This window comes from Calonectris borealis, chromosome 3 (assembly GCF_964195595.1).
Source record: "Calonectris borealis chromosome 3, bCalBor7.hap1.2, whole genome shotgun sequence".
Taxonomy (NCBI): Eukaryota; Metazoa; Chordata; class Aves; order Procellariiformes; family Procellariidae; genus Calonectris; species Calonectris borealis.
This window is the reverse complement of record NC_134314.1, coordinates 15,565,748-15,572,216: the sequence shown is the minus strand read 5'-3', so window position 1 is coordinate 15,572,216 and position 6,469 is coordinate 15,565,748.

Here is a 6,469-nt window from a genome sequence, read left to right as displayed (position 1 = left end):
CCAGCCCTACCTCTGGGTGTAGGGTGACCTTCCCGATTAGCCTTTTAAAAGCCTTTCACTATATATGGCACTTTCAGTCTTGGCAAGATAAATCTGAAGGGAGAGCAAAGGGATGTCTCATGATGCAAGTACTAAAGCATTCTTGGATTTTCAAGAAAAAATACACAAAACAACTTCCTGACTCAAAAAGAGCTGTATCTGGCATGGGAAACTTCTACATTAGACCTCATCCTGACAGGGAAATATTAACAAAATTTAGAGTTTGCTTAGGTGGAAGTGATAATGACTTGGTTTTATGTTTTATGTGTTTTTAAAATGCATTTTACATGTTTTAGGTGTAAGCAGGATAAAGTCCTAACCGGTAAAATTTATACTTATTACCTTAAAAGATCCTGTTCCACAAAGCTAAGAAAAATGAAGACATCTATCAGCCAGCCTGTAGGATAAAATTTAAACCAACAAAAATGTGAATGATAATTTACAGCAACTCAGAAAAAAAATCATTATATCTTCAAAAAGCCATAATTAAGAAAGACCGCCCATTGGCTAAAACCAACATCCTTCTGAGGAAGGACTGGAAGAAAGTTAATATTTTGCCAATACTTCTGCAGACAAAATAGGGCAACCAGGTAATTATAGGCCTGTCAGTCTGACGTCTATTCCAGGCAGAGTGATGAAGTTGCTGATAGGAAAGTCAATTAATAAAGTATTAAAACAGTGCAATTTAATTAATGGCAATCAACACAGATTAATGGAAGAAAGATCTTATCAAATTAATGTGCTATTTTTATGAGACTACAAATTTGGTGGATAAAAGCAATTGTGGTAATATTGTATACTTTGACTTTGGATGTATTTGCCATACAGTATCACGAGAGATTCTGACAGAAATCAGAACTAATATGATGAACACACCTGGCCAACCAACTTGTTTTAAAGCTGGCTAGCACTAGATCTAATAGCCTAATGCAATGCGAGGCTATCAGAGAGTGGTTTCTGCAGGGACTGCTTATCAGCCTTGTGCTTATTCATAATGCTATTGGCAATGCAGGAGAAAGCAGTGCCTTTGCTAATAATATTTTTGAATGAACCAAAATTTGGAAGTGGGTAGAAGTGGGCAATGCCTTTTTGGCATTGCTTGAGGAGCAGGTGCAAAAGAAATAACAGGTGTTTCACATATAACCCAACATAAAAGATCTATTTAAGAACAAACACCTCGGGCCCTTCTCACATAAGAAAGGTTCTCCTTTGGGAAGCTGAGACTGAAAAATGAACTGGGAGTCCTGGCAGAAAACCAGCTGAGTCCCAGAGCCCTCTGAAATCTGAAGGGCCAATGCAATCTTTTCCTGTGTGCAAGAGGGTAGCATCAAAGGGGAGTAAAAAGGTTGTATTCCTTCTGCGTTTGGCATTGGTAAAAGCTACTGGAATGATGTCAGTCCTGATATCAGCAACTCAAGAAGGATGTTGGTAAATTGGAGGTAGTTCAGAGAAGAACCACAAGAATATGAATGAAAAAAAAAAAAGGCTGTAAAATGGAGTGACTCCACAGGGTAAGTCTATTTAGATTTAGTGTATCAAAGTAAAAGCTAAGGAATAACTTGATTATGGTTTGTAAGTGCTTTCATATGGAACAGACACTGTCTAATATGGGAGTTTTTGCTCTGGTAGAAAAATATACAAGGAAATTGTATATACAATGGAAAGCTGAAGGTGCGTAATTTCCATTGTATCAAGGATAGGCAACTACTGCAACCATTTACCACTCACTGTGATAGAGCTGCATGTCTTTTCTGTCTAGTCTTTTTCAAGTCCTGCTCTTGTTCAACAGGAATCAATTCCAGGTAAGCTAATGACCCATGCTGAAGAGTCAGAAATGGTCATAAGATGGTTTATGCCCTTAACATCTGTGAATGCAACTGTGTAAACTATATCAGCATATGTTTTTAAGTAAATAAAATGAAGATGTTTCTGAGTGAAGATTAGAATCCAAATTTAGCTAATGAGAGTTTCTTGTGTACATCAAGAGGTGTTTTGTGAATGATGGGGGTAGTGTTTCTTTCTAGTTCTGCTTTGGGAACCTGTTCATTTTTCAGTGCTACCCAAAAAGCTGGCAACACAAGATTGCAATGAGGTTTTGGAGAACAACTCCTAGAAGCACATCCAGTTGTCATGTTTCCATCTCACATTCGCCTCTACCAGCATCATGCTGATGGGTGCAACTGAGGTAGCAAAAGCTGCCTAAGAGGGATCTGGTTCAGGTTCTGTACTTGTCTGGAAAATAACTTCCCAAGGCAGCTTTCTCCTAAAGTGAAAAATGGACATTATACCTCTAAAAGAAAAGAGACCTTAATGGCAATTGGGAGTTCACTTGAGTCTGTTCAATCCCAAAAGGTTAGGAATAACTAGTCATAATATTTCACAGCTCCTCTTGCATATAAGGGTTTCCCTGGAATGTGCAAACATAGCACTTCTCTTCCTGATCTTACACCCATAGGTGTGCTCTACGCACCTCGCCCATTACGAAGGAAGTAAGCCCACCCTTTGTCTTTTCTTAGCAATACTAACATAACTTAAAATGCAGGAAAGATAAAAGACATGCCACTTACGTCTGACCAGTGAGGGAGTGCTTTTTCTCAGGTAATTTCATAAAGCTAAAAGAGGGAGCCGTTCAGAAGAGAATTCCACCATGTAAGATTGATTTCAATTAGTGAGGGATAACATTGATATGGATATACATAACACAACCACATTTTAGCTTCTGGGAATGGTGCCATCTGCGAATAATGAGAGCTAGTGGTAACAGAGAAATGTAAGGTCTGACTCGGGTAGCCAACAGCCCACAGTCTTGACAGTCTGATTTGGAGGGCAGTGTTGTGATTTAGAAGGTCAATTTGCTTTTGCTCATGCTATCTGAGACCTATCAGCAACACATCCAACATACAGATGGAGATTTCTAAACTACCAGGAATGGTTAGGCTGGGAACACATTGTGGTCACAGCCACAGCTAAAACTTGGGTATGTAATACTATCACTTTGAAAAATCTAATACATTACTGGGATCCGGAACCAGAGACAAAGATCACTGATTCTTGAGCCAAGGACTGCTTTGCCTCCTAGGCAGAACACTCTCCCATACGCAGAGATTTGTCCTGCAGACAACTAAGAACTTCTTAGGTCCCAGATGAATAAACATATGAAGGCAAACCTCACAGCACTTCAGCTAACAGCTTTTTTTCTTTACAATTTCTGTGCAATATAACAAGAAGGCAGCTTGCAGAAATGTTGGACCTGCTTCTCTCTACCTCATTTAACTGGCTTCTGTACATAAATTACTTTGTGGAGTGCTTTTTTTTTATTGCACTGTAGTCAGTTGTAAATCTTGCACTGAGTTATTCAATAACACCTATTTTTTTTATTGTTTGAGTGAAGAATGAAGCCTAAGGCTTGATTCTGACTACAGATATGGCACACAGGTATTTATCCTTACATACTTTGTTGTATCCTTATTGCACACGCATGTAAGCCCCACACATGCAGTTCATGCAAATGGGTACATTTCTTGTCAAGTTACCTCTTGACAGCAGCTAATTTAATAAAAAATGGACTCACATACCAAAAGTCAAAATCGCACCTCTTTCCAAAGAATAGATGCTTTTCTCCATGTCTTTGAATTGCCCTTTTTGATGTATGGAGAAAAGACTTGTCCCTTTACTGTCCCAGGATTTATCATTTTGCTTAGCCTTCCTTACTAACATACTAAAGTTCTAGCGTAAATGATTACAAAAAAAAAAAACAATTACAAAAAACAGAAAAGCATATCCCAGTTGGCATGGGGATCCAGCCTTGACAACTGGTGGTGAGGTATTTGCAAGCATATTTTGAGCTAGCTACTTGGATTAATTTTGCTGGAACAAGACTGTCTTCTCAGTATGACAGTTCTCAACACTTAATAGTTGTTTAATGTTCCCAATAGGCTCAGCCCTGCACTTTGTAAATCAGCAAAAAATAAAATGAAGGTCTTTATTTTACCACTTCAAAAATTATTATCCTTTTTGTTCTGGCTTGTGTTTGTATGCTGATAATATATTTTCTGTAAAGGGACAAGGAGCAGACTGACCTGGAAAAGGAAGTCTTTTTTATGTAGAACTGTCTTTGATCACTCGCAAGACTTGTGCTCTGATCTAAGCTCATTGACATCAGTGGAAGAAAGACTGCTATTGGCTTGCGGGGGGGTTGGCTCCTGTCCACACAGAGTCTATATACGCAAAAGCAGATGCTAAAAGATAAAACATATTGAAAGTCAGAGTTACAGAAAAGATACTTTTCTTTGCATAAGGTTAGGTTTACAATACAATTAGATGCTTTTTTACTTAATTTTTTTTCTTAGTCCCTGACACAGGAAACTCCAATTTCTACACCTATTATTGCTGTTTACCTGCAGATACAGAAAAGGGGAGAGCTTGGTGGATACTTCCCATAGCATGAAGATGGAAGACCTCCTCCATAGAGACTTTTGGGACACTGAAGAATAGGAAAAGGTAAAATAAGGCTCCAGGGAAACCACCCCCCCCCCAGCTGCATTTGCCACAGGAAGAGCCACTCCAGAGAGGGAACTCAGCACAATAGTAATGGACAGAGTCATCAAAGAAGTGGACAATTGCAGAGCCCACTTAAAAGATAAAGAAACTTCTAATGGGATTGTCTCTCTAGGCGACATTTTCCAGACAAGGCAGATGAGCACAATGAAGTCCAGAGGTGAAAAGTCAGTCAGTAAACAGTCCTAAAAGCAATCCACCCCAGCTCACCTGGGGGAAAGAAGGCAACCTTCATTCTGACACGTATCAGCATCGTCAGAAAGGTCATAGGGAGATCGTGATAGTTTTGTCGTATGCCATGCTGCTGGCTATTTCTTTGGAAACATTGATTCAGTAACCGTTTTATATTTCATATTCAGAGAATTTCTCTCATTCAATTGAATGAGAAAATATAATGAAACAATACTTGCCACTACCAACACAGTTTATTTCAAATAAGAGTCTCCAAGTACCGTGAACATGACATTTAGGCTTGGACCAGCCAACGGCATCCCTTTAGCCCAGACATCCTGGCCAATGTGTTTCAAGTCAAGCATCTCTTCTCGTTTGATCCATGCCTCCTACGTAAGCACCACAGCTATGCAAGACAGGCAGACAAAACTTTACTGCTGACTTTGTCTTCAGACTTTGATCTGACTTTTAGAAACGGATTCCTTTTAACATCTCGCATGTTGTATGCTGAACTTGCTCTACAATTTCAGCTGACTGACATAGACCTACATCAGTAAAAATAGGCATAGTATTATGTACACCTAACGTCTCTACGAGGCATATGAAGATTTGTTCATTCAGAACTTATTCCTTTAACATTGGGCTGAAATGGCAATAGTTTCATTGACATATCTGAGAGCAGAAGCAATGTTTACAAGGTGTTAGGTTTGGGGAAAGATTCTAAACAAAAGGAAAGTAAAATTATTAAAATATACTGAAACTGATCCCATGGAGAGATACCTGTGTCACTCCCAGTCACACTACATGTATCCCTCCATGCCTTTTAGGATAGAATTAAATCCAGAAACTGAAATTTATAATCTCTTCCTTCCAAAACTGAATATTTATCTTTATGTCAGGTGTATCCCATTCCATCCTGAATCACTTCTTCAGATTCCATTATAAATCAGGAGTTTCCAACTAGAGGCTTAGAATGAACTAGATTTTTCATCCCTTTCTCCTTTCACTCCTTTCTCCTGTTGGGCTTGGAGGCTCTGGGTAGCCTTTCCAGAGCTACTAGGGACTGTGGCTCCAGCTGATGCTGGGTAACTAAGAAAGTTAAACAGAAAACATGGGTCTAGAGAACAAAGGTTGATGCAAGAGCCTAGGTCTCTCATGCTTTGTCATAGTCAGAAGGAGTATGCAGGGGGAGAGGAAGGGAGAAATTGTGTAAAAAGCCATCTACTAAGAAAAGAATGTTTGATTTGGATCACAGGATGTGAGACTGGAGAATGTATTGCATAACTTTATGGCTTGTCCTTATTTGCAATGATTCAGTATCCGGCACTGCTCATCCCATTTCTAAAAATGGTATTGAAAAGTTACAGAGTATTCAGAGGTGATGGGAATAACTGAGGAATGGGAGGAAACCACCTTTTCATTTACAGCAGATAGCAAAGACCGGGTCTGCAGGTCATCCTACAGGTTGTTGCAGATCACTGGTTCTGTGTCCTTCCCTACTACCTAAAGGACATTCACCAGGTCAGATCCTAGCAGTCTCTGGTGCCAGAGGCTCATCTTCTCCATGCCAAAGTTAAGATCATGACAATCCTTCTCAGTGGTATTGCTCTTATAACCGCATAACTGGGCACATAGAGCTCCTAGTGTGGAAGATGAGAGATGAGGTGCGTGCAATGCTGTGGAAGGAGAGCTACCCCTCACC